At 42.9% G+C, this 18,087-nt stretch overlaps 1 pseudogene; it reads right to left on the bottom strand.

The window, feature by feature from the left end:
• Positions 1-17,645: 17,645 nt before the first annotated feature.
• Positions 17,646-17,765, bottom strand: LOC146065307 (5S ribosomal RNA; annotated as a pseudogene).
• Between the last annotated feature and the right edge of the window lie 322 nt (positions 17,766-18,087).

The raw sequence follows: 18,087 nt of genomic DNA on the forward strand, positions 1-18,087 counted from the left end.
GATTGCCCTGGTGTCGGAGCTCCCCTTTCCCACTACCGCGGCATTCGGGGGCGGAGCCGGAACCACTCTTATACTAAGTTAAGGTTATTTGTTCATTGTTTAGTATAAAGAAAATGTCAGACAAAATGCTAATCTACTAAGGCGGGCTTACGAAATTTAGAGGCAGGCCTCTTTGTCGAGTTACATGAACCCCATGCCTGCGAAACTCAAGTATAAACATGTACAAATTAGATAGAATTGATATCTTACATTGTGATATTTTACTACTCATGTTCACTATTGTATTATTTGGCATATGTCTGAAATAAACAGAATTTGAAAAAAAAAAAAAAATGTCAGTGCAATATTTAACTAAACTTCAATAAAATCACTTGGCTGTATTTGTATTTATTTCTTAAAAAAAAAAACAGTCGCTGTGAGCGGCGCTGGCATTTTTAGCAACAGCAACATTCACTCAAAGGGCAGTAATTCGCCATGTTCTACGGCGAATGTGTGCTATTTTCGTGTTGGAAGGCGATTTATTTGGGTCGAAAAGTGAATCACCCTATTCAACGAGCACTATTCACCGACGGCGAAAAATGAATGACTGACATTTCGCCGCCTGGTAGCCGCCGCAAATCACCGTGCTTTGTCAATAGGGTTTTCCATTGTGAATCGCAGTGATTCGCCATGGTGAATATATTTCTAGGTTATTATCGCCGTGCTTCACCGTGTATCACTCGTCATCTTTTTATGGTGAACTGGATTCTGAAATTATGAACTAAAAGGTTTTCAGTGATTTCATTAACTCTGCAAGTGCCATATAAATATATATTTATTTTTTTATGGTATTTTTTTCTCTCCCAGAATGCATTATTCTACCCATGATTCACCTCAAATCACCTCTCCACCTCACATCACCTCTCCACCTCAAATCACCTCTCCACCTCAAATCACCTCTCCACCTCACTCCTTCGTTTGGCCTTTGAGGAGATAACACAGCTTTTGCAGTCTGCTGTTTTGGAATAGTTTTTTCAGGGTAATTTGCGGGGTTTTTTGCATTTCTTTGCAATTACTTTACACTGCCTACAGTTATGGAGCTGTTTAAGGACACTATTGTCGTGTTCATGCTGAATGCTTGCATGGAGGAGGATGCAGATATGGACAATGGCACTAGTGTTCCCGGCGATCGCTCCATTAGGTGAGTCAGTGCGGGTCTCAGTCCCACATCCACGCCAGTTTCGTACTAGGCGTGAACTGGGTGATCTCACCGAGGCGGAGGTGATTTCTAATTATCGCCTTTCGTCTGAGGCAATCCATGTGCAGTATGATCTCATGGAGACCTGTTTGCACGAAACACGGCAATCACGCACTCACCGGTTTCCAGAAACTATTGGGTGCGTTGCATTTTTTTTTTGCGTCCGGCACATTCCAGCCCACTTTGAGCCAAACCTGAGGTTGCTCACAGCCGACTCTTTCGTGCTGTATAGGCCAGGTCATTAAGGCATTCCGCAAATTGACGACCCAGTTCATTACATTTCCCAATCAAGACAGCGGATGGAATGAGATCAAATTTGGCTTTTATTCAAAATGGAAGTTCTTCAATGTACTGGGCGCGATTGACTGCACCCATGTGGGGTTCAGACCACCACGTCAATCTGAGAAATGTTTTTGCAACCGAAAACACTTTCACTCGTTGAACGTGCAGGTGGTCTGCGACCACCAAATTAAAATGACCAACCTTCTTGTGGGTTTTCCTGGGTCGGCCCACGATTCGTTCATTTTAAGCCAGTATGCTAATTTCGAGCACGGCCGAATGCTGGACGGATGGCTGTTAGGTAAGTAGCTGTTTTCTTTATATATATTTTTTTTATTTAAACCAAAATCTCTCTAATTGTAATGTATTTATAATTTTGTGTTTACATAGGGGATGGTGGTTATCCCAACAAGGATTGGCCTCTGACCTCATTGTCTGATCCGGTGGGCGAAGTTGCTGAAAACTACCAAAAGGCTCACACAACATCGATGGCAATAATTGACGAACCTTCGGAGTCCATAAAAGCCGGTTCAGATATTTAGACAAGACTGGTGGAGCTCTCATACTGTATAGTCACCGTCGAAGGTTTGCAGTATAGTCAACGCCTGTTGTGTTCTGCACAAAATTTGTACCGCAGACCGTTTGCCGGTGACTGTGGATGCCACGGTTTTCTGGCATGGGGACCATTCTACAGCTTTGCACACCGGTATGAATGAACAAGATGATGCGAGAGCTCGACTCATCCGGACATTTTTTTTCTAATGTTTCCTACTTTTTTTATAAGGTTTTTGATTTTAAAGCTGTTTTCTCTTTATTTTATATTTTTCAAGCTGTTTTCTCTTTATTTTATATTTTTCAGAGTTCTGAGGGCATGAACAGTTATTTGGCACGTTGCCGCATTTGCCTGCCTCCTTTCATTTTACTTGGAGCTATTACCTGGTGAGTATTGCTCCACTTGGTGAGGGGGGAGGAATTGGGCCCTATTAAATATCACTTACACCTGTTTTTTTTTAATTTCAGCTTCTTCCACTGGAGTTTCTTTGCGGAGATCTGCTCTATTTGGACTGATGTGTTTTTACTCTCTGCTGTGATGTGTCGGAAGACTCACGTGTGCCGGCAACTTTTGAATTTGAGCATTTCACCAGTGACTATGGTTTCATGTGAGGTGGGTATGGGCCATAATCTTGTGTTATGGCGTGGGGGGTTAAACAACGGTGAATGTCCTAAACAATTCTCGTTGTTTAACCACTGCGCCGTGCAAACACTGCATTCTTCCTTCATGCTTAATCAACACTCTCAGAGGACAGCGTTGATTCCTACAAGTTTTTCACTGACACTCCTGCCTCACACATCATTTCCTCTTTGTTCCAAAAATGGAGCAAGGGGGAATTTCTGTATATGCAGGAGTGTCTGTGAATTTCAGATCTTGTAAGCTGTGACTGCAAACATGCACCGATGCTTGAAGTCACAGCTTGTACAAAAGGAGGTATAACTGCACTTTATCTTAAACCACATGCAACAGGTGTAACAAAACAATAAGTGAAATTTATTAAGACATAATTAAAAAGTATTTTTCATTAAAATAAATGATACCATATGTGAAATAAATGAATATACAGATATAGTCACCCAAATGTCCAATTTGGATTTAGAGCCCAGTGTCCGTTCCTAGTCTGCCTTCCTTTTTGCTTCCAGAAATTGAAAGCCAAATAAGGATTTGTTTAAGGAGAAACTGCGTTCCCCAGCTGCAGGGATATCTGGATTAGAGGTCCCGTCTGTTGGAAAGCTGGCTTGTTCAAATCTTAGTATGGATATGGCTGTAGGGAGGAAGGAAGGCTGGTCCTGTAATAGTAATGGCAAAAAATTGCTGACAGCATGCTGCCTCTCCCTATGCTGGCTCTGTCACAGCTGCCTCTCCCAGCACTGGCTGCTACAGAGCTAGCTGTGAGAGGGACACTGGTGCCTCCCCCTCCACTTCCTGATAGTGGACCTCTGCTGCCTCTAACTCTGGCACCTCTGCTACTGCTGCATCTGCCTCTCACCTCTGCACCTCATCCATTGTCTGCTCCTTACTTCCTATCAAAGCTCAAAATGGCCCCTGTGCCCGTTTATATAGGGTCTGTGATGCATAATTTAGTGGACTTTGATGGCCCAATAACTTAGGAGGTTGTAAGGAGTGGCAAGGTAGTGTAGTAAATGGCATTGGTCACAAAATTGCACATGACCAGAGCAGGAAATCGCACTTTTTTAGCGTATTAAATCGCCCCATATCGCACAATATCGCACTTTTTTGCCGCAAATTCGCATCTCATTAAATTTGCGAATTCACAGCAAAAGTGCAATATAGGGCGATTTTGAACAAAAATCGCACTTTGTAAAAATATCGCATTTCACTAATTCTCGCCCATAGAATTTGACGGCAGATAAGAACCAATTGGCCCATCTAGTCTGCCCCTTTTATTGGGCTGGGATCATTTGGTCTACAGCATGATGGTCGACACCATCATGTCGACATGGGAAAATGTCGACATGGTTCTAGGTCGAAAGGTCATTAGTTCGACAATGTCTAGGTCAACAGTCAAAAGGTCGACATGGGGTTTTTCACGGTTTTTTTAACCTGAATGTCAACACAGTCGACATGGACACAGTTTAAAGTGCACCGCATCACTCGCTACGCTCGCAATGCATCGGGCACACTATTTTATTCTCCCACCACGCCCTAGTGGATGGTAGGGCATAAAATACCGCCTGTCGGCACATGTTGGCTCAAAAAACAGTGAAAAACTCCATGTCAACCTTTTGACTGTCAAACTAATGACCTGTTAAACGAATGACCTTTCGACCTAGAACCATGTCGACCTAGAACCATGTCGACCTAGAACCATGTCGACCTAGACCCATGTTGACCTTTTCCCATGTGGATCTAATGACTGTCCACCATTATGCTGTAGACCAAATGAGCGCATCCCGTTGCCTTCCATAAGCATGCAGAAGGTTACGAGATATTCTAAATACCAACATATGAACTGTGTAGTTGTGAAATAAATGGCCTAATACATATGTATCTCTTCAGTAGCTTAAATTCCTTTTGACCATTACACATTTCTTAGCCATTTTACTGCGGGATATACTAATTAATTACTTTAATCAAGCGTTGATATTGCCTTATGGTTTTCTATGGTGCTTTTTTAAACTTGTCTCTTTCTTTTCAAAATGTTGCCTGTGTAGATTTTTCCTGCCTGTGAATCTTGTGAACCTATAAAAGCGATGTGTTTCTGAAGCAACGTGCATGGACCAATCACCTCAGTTATGGTCCCTTGTATCCATGCAGGGTCAGATTATACCATGATACTTTGTTTGTTGTTGCCATATTTTGTTTACTTCTCCCACAATGCACTCTGTTTACCACAGAGCTCTCACTCCTCTTCTGAGACCTAAGGGAGTGATTTGGAAGTGTTTTTTTGTAGAGATGTGCAGGCTCTGATTTGCTCTGATTTCAAAGCAGGATCTTATTGGCTTTCAAATTATGTGATTTGGGATAGCCAATAAGAACCTGCTTTGAAATCAGAGTAAATCAGAACCTGCACATCTCTAGTTTTTTGTAGGGAATTTGTGTTTTAACGACATATCAACTTTCTGAACATTGACTGCAATTAGGAGCCTTTCTCTGACACAATTACCACTCTCATTGAAGTTCTATTGGACAGGCGTCGCCATCACCAGCTGCAGGAAACACTCATTGGCAGAGAATGGCTGCATTAAGTGAGTCAGTGCGGGTGTCAAGTTCACGCCAGAAACGAACTAGGAGTGAACTGTCGACTCTCTCCGAGGCGGAAGTGATAGCAACCTATCGCTTATTGTCTCGCGCAATCTATTCACTTCACTGTATGAGCTGTTGGAACAGATCTGGAGCCTCGGGTACGGTCAAACCATGCAATTTCTAGATTACAGCAATTGCTTGGTACTTAACATTTCTTGTCATCGGGCACTTTCCAGCCCACTTTGTCTTCCGCAAATGAATGACCCAGTACATTAATTTTCCAGGCACAGACAGCGAATGGAGAGAGGTGAAAATTGGCTTTTACCAAAAATGGCAGTTCCCCAATGTGCTGGCTGTTAGGTATGTATGCATAGATTCCTGGTGTTTGGTAATGATTTCAGAGAGTTGTGCTATTTTTCTACCCATTGAAGTTGTGTTTAAATGCAAGATTTGTTTTGGCAGAGTCCAGTTTACATGTCTATTGTTATAGCCGAACACCTTGTTATGTTTGAAGGCTTTGTTTGATGTTCGTTTATGCGGTAGTTTAATTTCCCTAAATTCATTTGTAAAGGTAGGAGAAATATGCTATTGTTCAGAGCTCACTATGGAAGATAGTAGTTTCATAACTTGGCTGTAGTGCTTATGCTCTATTCTTGACACTTTCATTTCACAAACATAGTAATTGCAAAAGTTTATTTTGAACAAAGTCAGCCAGAAGTGTAAGCAATGGTGTGGGACAGCTTACAGATTTTGCAGATTGTTGTGCTGCATACTGTATGTGTATCTCATGTAATTTTTAAAGTGCTATACTTTGCTCTGTTTTCATTCATGTTAAATAATCTCCCCATAATAGTACCCTACTTCCCTTTGTGTTTTTATAGGTGATGCGGTTTATCCCAACAACTCTTGGTTGCTGACCTCATTGCCTAATCCCATTGGTGATGCAGAGAGAAAGTACCAGGCTGCACATATACAGGCTTCTTCTGTCGACAAGAGTCTAAGCACAAGGACCCCGTGGACATAAACCGACCCTCGGGGGGAAACATACAGAGTAGGTCCCACCTCAGAAAACTGGTGTTCACGGTTTGTAGAACAATTTCCTATCATACCAGTTAAAATATAAGGAAGAGAACTTTTTGCCACCCTGGACAGGGGTTCACAAGTGTCCACAATACAAAACGATATCTATAAGCAGTTTTGGGGTATGAAAGATCCCTTACCTCCTCCTCCTCCTACATGGTTAAGGTTACTGGCAGGAAATGGCTTCGACATCATGTGCACCGGGTACTGCGAACTGGAATTACAAGTAGGAGAAACCACTTTGCCAAGTCATGGGTTTATTATTGCTCAAGTTGAAGACCCGACAGTCCCAACAATTATCATTGGTATGAATATTTTAGATCATTGTCCTGAAATTTTAATTGGAGTCTTAAAATCTGAAGTAACATAGATGTTAAAAGAACACTACACAAGGTAATACGACTTCTCCAAACTCTGTAAAGTGAAGACAACCAATTAAAAAGCCATCTTTCTACAACCAAACTCTGAGACTATAGTGTGGGTAAAAGCAAGATGTGGTCCATTGGGAAGAGCATACCATGCCATTATAGAATCCACCCGACATCATTATTGCCAGAACGTTAGTAAGTGGAAATAATGGTCGAGTACTGTTGCAAATATTGAACCCCAATGATTACATCATAAGACTTCAAAAGAATTATACTCTGGCCAAATTATCTTGGGTCACTTTTCAAGAGATGTATGATACACTTACAATGAACATGATACATTTGGAGGAAAATCAACCTACAGATCAAGAGGGTCAAATGTAGTGGGAAGAAATCCACATAGTAGAAGAATTGAACTTTTTGGAGGTTATTCTGATCGTAGCGGCCAAACGTGCGTACGTTCACTATTAACGTACGCTAGCCGTACGCGGCCGTTGGGGTTAAGTCCACCCACAAATCAGCCGCTTACGTACGGGCAGAAACAACGTAGAAGGGGAGTGGCGTACAAATGAGCGTACGGCAACGTACGCGGACGGGCCAGCCCTTACACTCCGACAACTGGCGTACAACTGAGCGTACGCCGCCGTTTACGGACGTCTTTCGTCCGTCTTCCCAACGACTTCTTGCGGAGATCTGAGCGTACGCCAGCTTGCACGGACGGGTCCCTATTGTTTTCAATGGAAAACTCAGCTTATGTCACCGCTCGTGAGAGTGAGCGTACGTCCGTGTACGCTGGCATACCCTTCACATATATGGACCTGCAAATCTTGCCTTTCAACTACAATTCTGACAATTGATTAATTAATCTATTTGTTATTCAATTATTGTTTTCTATTAACTCAATTGTCTACCTTAATAAAGACCTAATAAAACAACATTGTAACCCTCATTACATGTATATTTGTTATGTTCTAATGTGGCATTTTAATCACTATCTATGTGTCCCCATATTGCTGTTACTTTTAAATCAAGTTATGTTGGTGTTTCTGTATATGTACTAAATTATGTCCATAATTAGTTTGTCCACAATGTGTAACATGTATACCTACCCTGATGTTATGTGTGATGTTTTAATCGAACAACATTAAACATTCATGCATTTTCACTATGTGTTATTTTACTCAAAAACACACACATTCACACATCAATCATTACCCCTCACCTCAAATTACAAATATAACTTACATTACACATCTGTATGTACCTACCCTTACAAGCCCTCTAACATATTTATTATTAAAAACACAGGCAACTTCTATCTGAACTTAAACTTTTATTATGAACAAAAATAATAAGGGGGGGGGGAATAAAAATAAATTAAATGCGGGCCTCCAGAAGGCCAAAAAGAATCTGTAAATACAGGAGGGTCAGGACGATCTCCCGCATCAGGGCTGCCACCTCCTCCTGCTGCTGTTCAGTGTCTGTAGTGAAGGGATAAAAAAAAAAATTAATATATAACATACACAAATGTTTGTTGTATTTGTACATAATAAAAAGTTCAGAGTTATGTGTGAAGGCCACATACATTTTTAAACTACATTGAAGATGGGTCTGCTGTAAACACAGTACTAAAAAATAATATGTTAACACACACATACTGTACATAGTAAATAACATTAATTCAATTACTCCTTTTTGGATGAATGTATGCTGTATCCCAATTGGTAGTTTGGTTTTGGGGCACTGTCCTCTAACCTCACAATTAGGCTGTGCTATTTAAGGGTTATGACATTGTTGTGGCTTAAGCACTCCTTACTATTTTAAATTTAGGACATTGCTGTACAAATTATAGGCCTACAGCTATGTTTGTAAAGCATGCATCCGCATGGCCTCACACACTATTAACAAAACAATCTCTACATTTATGTTGCACATCATGCTGGGAACTGGAGTTACCCAACACCTGGAGCCACATAACTACCACACCACTAATGTCGGATATCTCATTGGATGTACTGTTATGTCAATTATTCAAGGGGTGAGGCATGGCCACACTCCAAAAAACCACCAAGGGGACCCTTGTTCCTGGAGAAGGACAGGACACACCTCATGGTCGCCCTGCAGTGATATGTTGCAACTAATGTTGATGTTGGATACACATATGTGGTTGTTGTGATTGTTTATGTGTAGAAATGTGTAGGTAAACATTAGACACATTATTTACTTACGGCTACTTGAGCCATCCTGGTCGCCGCTGGTTGGCTGTGCGGTGGTTGGGGGGGTCAGGAGCAAGGGGGATGGGATGGGAATTTGGATAGAGGTAGTGGGTGTGAGTGGGGATTGGAGAGGTTTGGGGGTGGGTGGTGGAGAGGTGTAAGGGGGTTGGAAATGGGGTGGGGAGGGGGTGGGGGGAGGGGGAGGGGTGGGGGTGGGGGAAGGGGATGGGGAAATTGTGTGGGCCCCAGCTTGACCCATTGTCTTGGCCTCCTCTTCCTCCTCCTCTTCTTCCTCCTCCTCTTCCTCCTCCTCTTCTTCCTCCTCCTCCTCTTCCTCCTCCTCGTCTGGCTGCTCCAGGGCTGCCTGCTCCTGGGCTGCCTGGTCCCGGGCTGCCTGCTCCCGGGCTTCCATGCGTGCCCTTGCCCGTGCTGAAATGTTCATGTTGATGACATAGAAATCGAAGATTGGGTTTCATAAAAAAGGGGGAAAGAAAAATGCACATTAGTCATGCTCATAACCTTCCAAATTATCATTGCTGTTATATTTCAGACAGTTATCATGCATACTAATTGATATGCTACACCCAAAAACTGAGCAACTACTTAATCACCCCCTATACACCCCCTATACACCCCCTATACACCCATATACACCCCCTATACACCCATATACACCCCATATACACCCATATACACCCCCTATACACCCATATACACCCCCTATACACCCCATATACACCCCATATACACCCATATACACCCCCTATACACCCCATATACACCCCCTATACACCCCATATACACCCCATATACACCCCATATACACCCCCTATACACCCCATATACACCCCATATACACCCACATACTCAGGAACATATTTATAAAAAGTACAGAAAACATTAGCAAAAAAACGCAGACATACTAGTAATAAAAACTTACATCGGGCAATATGACGGCGAAGTGTGCAGAGCAAAACTGGCTGCCGCCGGCGCAGGTCAGACCAGCGCCGCTCCACTTGCCCCAGGCTTCTGCGGACGCCGGTCGTGGAGTAGATGAGGCGGCGGGCAGCAGTATACGCCCGCCGCTTGTCCATATTGCTCACATATGGGCCCCTGGGCCCCAGGTGACGGTCCATGACCTCAACCAAGGCCAACAACTCCTGGGTCGAAAACGGCCTAGCCCTGGTTGAAGTCATAGTGCCAATGGCGCAGTTAATAATTGCAGGTACATATATCACTTTTGGCGCTTGCTGATTGGTCTAAAAAATTGTTTGTTTGGTATTAACTTTATTAATCCTTCTTACATTAACAAACTGGATGCGAATAGAAACTTACGCGGACCGTTCCGATATACACAGACCAAAACCAACAGCATGCATTCAATGTATAGAGAGGAACTGTATATACAGTGTGCGAAAAATAATACACGCAAGCGTCTACTTATAAATACGCTGCATAAAGGGGGGGCACAATACACCGTTTTCCATGGAGAGACGTACTGTATATACAGTGTGCAAAAAATAATACACGCAAGCGTCTACTTATAAATACGCTGCTTAAAGGGGGGGCACAATACACCGTTTTCCATGGAGAGACGTACTGTATATACAGTGTGCGAAAAATAATACACGCAAGCGTCTACTTATAAATACGCTGCTTAAAGGGGCACAATGCAACGTTGGTGTATGACAATTTCAGACTCATTACATATGTAAGGAAAGCATTATAACGTGATGTTTTGAAATGTGACTCACAAAGCATACACGAACTCCAACAGATACCAGCTGACAACACTCATCATTGGAATGACAGGTGCACACATTTCATGATGCAGAACACAATGCTCCACAACCTGTGTATGTGCATATACAGGTGATTGATCAGGTGCGTGGAGACCTGCGTAATTTAAGCGGCAATTATCGGCGGGAAATATCGGCGTAAATTAGCAAGTACATTGCGGGAAAAATATACGCCCCCTTGTTTATGGCGGGAGATTAACATATAAATATTCAGTCAGATGCAGGCCAGAATTGCTGCAAACATGTCTAACTCAGACGATTCAGCAGCTGAGGACGCTCTGCAGAGAGCACAAGCAGAATCCCTGCTTGAAGCGTTACAGAAGAGGGAACAGGAGCGGAGAAGGAGGGCTCAAGAGAGAGGTAGCCTGCCAGACCAAGCGGGCCCCTCACTAACAGGCCCTGTTCAACCTCCACCAGCTCCACAAGGGCCAAGCAACCAGCCAGAACAAGAGGTTGCATCTCTCCAAACAGGTGTGACCCAGCAGGTGCATGGTGAGAGAAATGGGGCCACCAGAAAACAGGCTGCAACATCGAGGGTGAGGACTGAGCAGGATGCTACCACCAGAAAGAGAAACCCTGCATTTGTAGAGGCAGAATTAAGAATCTTAGTGCCCAGGGCACGCGAATGGATAGAATTGGCAACCAGGAAGCCGGGTGCCAGTGCAAGGAGAAAGCTTTGGGACAAGATCACAGAGGAAGTGAACCAGGTGTCACCAGTGGTCAGAGATTGGCTAGCGGTGAAGAAAAGGTTAGTGTGTTTGTCAGGGCTATTTTTCAGCAGGCTCCAGCAGGAACTGAGGCCCTTATTCTAGTTCACTCAGACAAAATATTTCTTAGATGGACAAAACCATGTGCACTGCAGGTGAGGCAGGTGTTACTTGTGCAGAGATAATCAGATTTGGGTGGGGTTTTACACCTGCCTCACCTGCAGTGCACATGGTTTTGACCATCTAAGAAATATGTGGTCAGAAAGAGTGACCTAGAATAAGGGCCTCAGTTGCTGCTGGAGCCTGCTGAAAAATAGCCCTGGTGTTTGTCCCCCTGATAATGTCATATGTGTGTACATATGTTACATGTATGTTTTGAGAATAATAGAAAGGTGTGTTTGTAGATAGTGCTACACTTCAATGTCACATGTGAACACAACCATGTCTAATAACCCACATTGATATATGAAACATGCACCATTGGTGTGATGTGAGGTTATGGGCACAGTTCTGCTCATGTGAAGTATGTGATGGGACAAGAGAAAGTGTGTTTTTGAAAGAGTTGTTGTAACATGTTCCATATGATGCTACTGAAACAAGAATGAGCAAACTGTGCACATGTAGCTGGTGAGAAACTACACATCCCAGTATGCCATCCCATAGTTAAATTACTCCATAATAACCACATTGTCAAGCTATGGTGGAATGTGTAGTTTCACAACAGGTGGAGGTGCATAATTTGGCCATGGATGATGTCATTTCTGCATAGTGATGTATGTATGTGCATTTAGTGGCCTAATGAATGTGATGAGACACTGAAATGCCTCCTAATGGAGACATGAATTTGTGTGTGGGACACATATGGCTAAAAAACATAAGATCACCCACACTAGGAAATGTCACGTAGCTAGGGGTACCACCTAGTCCCTTTAATTCCGGACACATATTAATTACACAGGTTCTGTGGCTGGCTGACTTCAAGACTCCACTTCACCTAATTTTAAACTGCCACAGAACCTGTGTAAGTAACATGTGTCCGGAATTAAAGGGACTAGGTGGTAACCCTACACGTAGCACAGTGGTGCACATATCTCATGGTGATATTTGTATTTTTAAACTTGTAGGTGGACTGACTTCAAAACGGCAATGAAGAGGAAGATGATTGACCGGTACAACCACAGCATGTCCACCGGGAGAGGTCCTATGCCCGATCATTTGGAGTATACCCCCCTGGAGCAGGACGCCTTGGACGTGATTGATGTGGGCGAGGTCAGGGGGATCTCCAATATGGACAGTGAGCTCCCGGCGGAGGTCTTTGATGCTGCTTTTGATGGTAAGTCACAGTAATGCATTGTATTTTGAAAGAGATTTTTTAGTGCGTATGTGATGGTGACATTTTTTTCAATTATTATCCTAGCAGAAGCAGAAACCCAGGATGTACCGGCAGCATCTTCCTCTGCAGAGCCACAGGTGGAGCGAGTGGTCCAGCCTCCACCAAGAAGACACCCTCAGCCCCAGCCACAGGAGACATGGGAAGAGAGCATGATGGTGACGCTGGAGAGGATCGAGCAGCAAGGGGTGGATGCTGCGCTCCGTCAGCAGCAGATTGGGGATTTTTTGGAGGATTGGAAGGCCTCAAACAGGCAGCAGTGTGAGGCCTTCAACCGCATTAATGACACTCTGGCGGCTGGCATGCAAAACATTGGCCAACACCTCAGCCGCCTGAATGTCATTCTTGCGGAGCTGCTGCCCACCGCCAGGTCCCTAAGGGACAATCCCCCATCTGCTGCCCCACCCCAAGCTGCTCCCCAACCTTCCACCTCTGCTGACCCTCCTGTGTCCACTAGGGGAAGACGCCGCAAGCCATCTGACCCAAAGGCCCCTGTCCCCAAGGCCCCATCTAAAAGGGGGAGAAAAGGGCCCAAATAATGAGACCTGGTTCACTTCCTCTGTGGTTGGACCCCAAATGTTTAAATTGCACTGGACATTCACTTCCTGAGTTGGCCATCTATCCATTTTCGTGCCATGGGCATTAAAGTTCTTATTTTGACCTCTACAAAAGCAGGATAAATTTTTGGTGGTGTGTATCTTGCTTAGTATTCACCCTGGTTGTTGCAGTATGTATTCTGGTGTCCCCATTTCTTTCACCATTGCATTTGCAGGGTAACACATGTTTGGAGATATGCAACCTCTTGTTCTGGCTGTTTTTTTATTTTTGTGTCTATTTTATTTATTTATTTCATTTCTTACATTAAAGTGTTCACACTTTAAGCTGTGATGCTGAACAGCAAATAAATTTCTTTTACCAATTAAATCAAAATTGTTGTATGTGTAATTTCTTGTGTGAAACAAATACTAGATTTATGTGTACTTACTGACCAGGGTATTTTTGAACATTTGTTGAAGTGTGGTCGAAGTTTCCCATGTGTAACCCTCTCCATGGCCATTCCCATGTTCCTATCCAACTTTTCCCTGCTAATTAGTTTGTGTCAGCACATGTGCAGAGCAACTTAATAGGTGAGAAAGCAGTTTGTGTGCAGGTGAGGTAGCTCCTACAGTAGTAGGTAAAAGCAGGTCCAGAACAATGCTTTCCTCATGGAGTGGGTGAGGCAGACAAACAAGGGTGAAAAGGTAAATTTGTGTAGGAATGCATATGTGTCCTCCCTAAAAAAAGATGTGTGAATGGGCCAAACATGATATACATGTTTGTTCACAAGCAATTTTAAGTTTTTACATATATATGATTTGACAGTATCATAAGCAGATGTAGGAATCCTTTGTTAGAGAGATGTGAGTGCAATAATGTTATTGGTGGCATCTTACATCCAGAGTGTAGTCAAATCCAATTCATAGCAGATGAGATAGTGGTAGAGTTCTGTATTTTGGGTACTATACAAAGATTGTGTGCAAAATAGTGGTCATGGGCTTAAAACATTGCTGAAACATCCTTTGTAGGTGTTAGATGTGGTTTATGTTATTGTATCCTAAATACAAAACCTATGTTTGTATTAGAGTGAACACGTTGACACATGTCGACTTGTGTAGATTGAGTGTGCTACTGTGTAAAGTCTATGAAAGCACGTAGTGAATGTGTCTAACTGTTTAGCAAATAGCTACCTTAGCATATATAAGCAGGTCTTAAAAAGATTCTTACCTTAAATTAAACAAACCTTTAAATGTCGAGAAGTATAGAAAGATAAGCTTCCAATGTGTTTGAGTGCTGTGTGTGGCTTGCAGGTAGTGAAATCATGGTTTGGACTTAATAGACTGCAGCATTGCTTATTACATTCAGGTGTATGTGTTTGAGTAGGAATCAGCGTTAATTAGCAAACTCAGGCGCACGCTGGCATGCGGTATCTGTAGGGGTGGTTGGAGATGGCGGTTGGCGGCCGCCTGTTTTGTGTCCGAAATGAACGGTGCCTTAGTCGATCGTGCGGTAGTAGCACCGCTCATTTTTGGTGCACACCCCCGTGTACGCCCATATTTACGCCCATTTTCCCTCATTATTTCGGCCGCTCCCCTGAACACGCCCCTATGCCGCCCCCAATACCGTACACTCGCGTACAGGTTTTTTCGCACGTAGAGACCCGTCCGTAAGCGTTGGTGCGTGGTCGCGCCTGCGCATTGGCGAATGTACGCATGCGCAGATCATAAAAAATCCCGGGACGTACGCGTACGGCCCGGCCGCTCCAACCAGAATAAGGCCCTAAGAGTGGTAAAAGAAAACTCCTGTACTTTCATGAAGCACTTGTCTGACTTTGGAAATGTGGAAACAGTACATCATTTCATACCAACTGGGGACGGTCTTCCGATTAAAGAAAGATATCGACCCATAGGTCCGGTTCTTTATCAACTCGTCAAAAAGTTGTTAGAAGAGATGAAGGCATCTGGAGTGGTCCACGAAAGTTGCAGCCCTTGGGCAACTTCAATCGTGATTGTGAAAAAAAAGATGGGAATTTAAGATTCTGTGTAGACTACCGTAAATTAAATGAAGTCACGCACAAAGATGCATACCCACTACCATGCATCGAGGAATCTCTTACTGCTTTAAAATCTGATAATTTTCAACTTTGGACCTTACTTATGGATATTGGCAGATTCAGGTGGCCAAAGATGAGAGAGAGAAAACAGCATTCACTATTACCAAGGGGTTTGTCGAATTTGATCGCATGCCATTTGGATTGTGCAATGCTCCCGGAACTTTCCAACGAGTCATGGAGCATTGCTTAGGTCATCGGAACTTCGATATGGTATTACTTTATTTAGATGATATTATTTTCTCTGAGACGTACCATGATCATTTGGAACATTTAGATGAAGTATGTCAACGCCTTGCTGAATACAGACTCAAAGTAAAGCCTTCAAAATGCCATCTTCTGAAAGAAAATGTGAAATACCTGGGGCATATTGTTAGTGCTAATGGAGTTACCCCTGATCCCGAGAAAATCAACATTAGAAAGGACTGGCCGAAGCCAAATACCATCAGAGAAGTACACAGTTTCCTCGGCTTCGTAGGTTATTATCGAAGATTTGTGAAACATTTTGCCCAAGTAGTCCGTACTATCTATAAGTTCATTCGGGGAGTAAGTTGCCAACATCAAAATAAAAATCGACCTGTTGTCTGGACGGAAACACAACAACTTATACTATACACCGATGCAAGCTTTCAAGGCTTAGGGGCTGTATTGTCACAAAAACTGGTAATGAGAAGATAATGGCATATGCAAGTAGGAGCTTAAGGAAGACAGAGCGCATTTATGCCAACTATAGTGCCTTTAAGCTCGAACTGTTAGCATTAATTTGGCCAGTAACTGAGAAATTCAAAAATTACTTACTTGCTACTACTCTATTTATTACTTACACAGACAACAATCCATTAGCTCACCTTTCCACCGCCCAACTGGGGGCTTTAGAAAAATGATGGTGTTCAAGACTGGCCAACTAACAATGCATTATAAAATACTGCAGTGGCAAGAGCAACGGTAATGCAGATGCGTTATCTCGACTGTCTGAAGAAGGGGTCTTAGAGGATGGAGGAGATCTGTGGGAAGACGTCGAAATGCCATGTTTGCTCGCTCTAACACCATTCTCAATAAGTCATCACAAATTCTTAAGATTCACTGTAACCCAGCAACAGATCTCATAGATTCAGGAGGAAAATGGAGGAAAGCACAAGAAGGAATTCCAGTCATTCAGGAATTAAAAATGCTAATAGCCTCAAAAAACAATGGGGAAGAGTGGAACAACAGGGTGCTGAATCAGATCTACTTAAACTATGGCGACAAAGAAAGAAACTATATATTAATAAAAGATTCATGATGCAGTTTGCAATCAATCCAAAGACTTAAAGTTCTATTTCACAAATCATTTTTCCAATCCAACAAAGAAGTGAAATTCTTCGGGCCTATCATGATCATTTAGGGCACTTTGGTAGTGACAAATTAGAAACAACCATACATCAGCGATTCTGGACATACCTTAAAAAGGATGTGGAAGAGTGGTGTCATAATTGTTCCAGCTGCGCTATCAAGAAACCTCCTTCCTCCACACAGAAAGCTCCATTGCATCCAATAAAAAGCTGCAAGATGGGGGTTGGAACCCCACTGACAAGTAGTAATCTGGTAACAATTTATGAAAAAACCAATATAGAGACTATGCCGAGTGTATTCTAATAGTCAAATGATTGGTGGTGCACCCACGGTTTCAGTATAACAACTGAAGAAATGTTTTTTGTTTGCTCAAGAGAGGGCAAACACAAGAAAGAAAAAAGGCTTTGTGGGCGCACTCTTATTTGTGTATATATATAGTTAATTTAAAACATAACTTTTATTTCGATCAGTTAATATAAGATGACAGAAAAATAATGATTTTGAGAATTAGTAGAGAAAAAGTGTGATAGGAATATATAAGGTTAGGTACCAATTAATACTGGCAAACAGAGGATTTTTGCATAAAAATGTTGTGTGATGGTCCTTTTGACTTTTCACACTTTATTCTCCATTCGGCGCATCACGTCCTTATCGACATTGATATATGGACAATGCGATTGTGGGCGAAAATGAATGGTTTGGATCCCTATTCGGTTTAAATAACCCGTAGGGATATGTGTTGCCCCAGCAACTATTGTGGTGGTATTCTTACAGCTTATATTGCTTATGCAGTAGGCGTGTCCAGTACAATTTAATTAGGGATACCTCTATTAATACCACACCAGGGGTTCTTCTGGGGTCACCCACAGGAATACTAGTCTGGCCCGTCACTGCTTAGCTTCCAAGTTCGGGAAGTATTTGGGCAGTTCCAGTGAGGTATGGTGGTATTTTATTGAGGATTAATTCCCAAGATCACAATTGTCTGGTTAACTGCGTCAAAGCGTTAATAGCTGACTCAATACCTGTTTATCATTGGCCACGCTTCGATTTACCAACTGGATATTTAGTAACCAATACAACTTAAAACGTCCGCATCAAGTAGTAAAAGGTGGGGGGAGGGGGGGGGAAAGGGGGGGGGGGAAGGGAAAGTAAAAAGGGGAGGGGGAAAGAGGAGAAGGTGAAAAAAAGGTGGGGGGGTTTGGGAGGAGAGTGGGATTGGGAAAAGGAAGAGTGACAGATTTGATAGACAGAAAATAAGGAGGGCACAGTGGA

Source organism: Crinia signifera, chromosome 3 (genome assembly GCF_055691185.1).
Source record: "Crinia signifera chromosome 3, ASM5569118v1, whole genome shotgun sequence".
Lineage (NCBI taxonomy): Eukaryota > Metazoa > Chordata > Amphibia > Anura > Myobatrachidae > Crinia > Crinia signifera.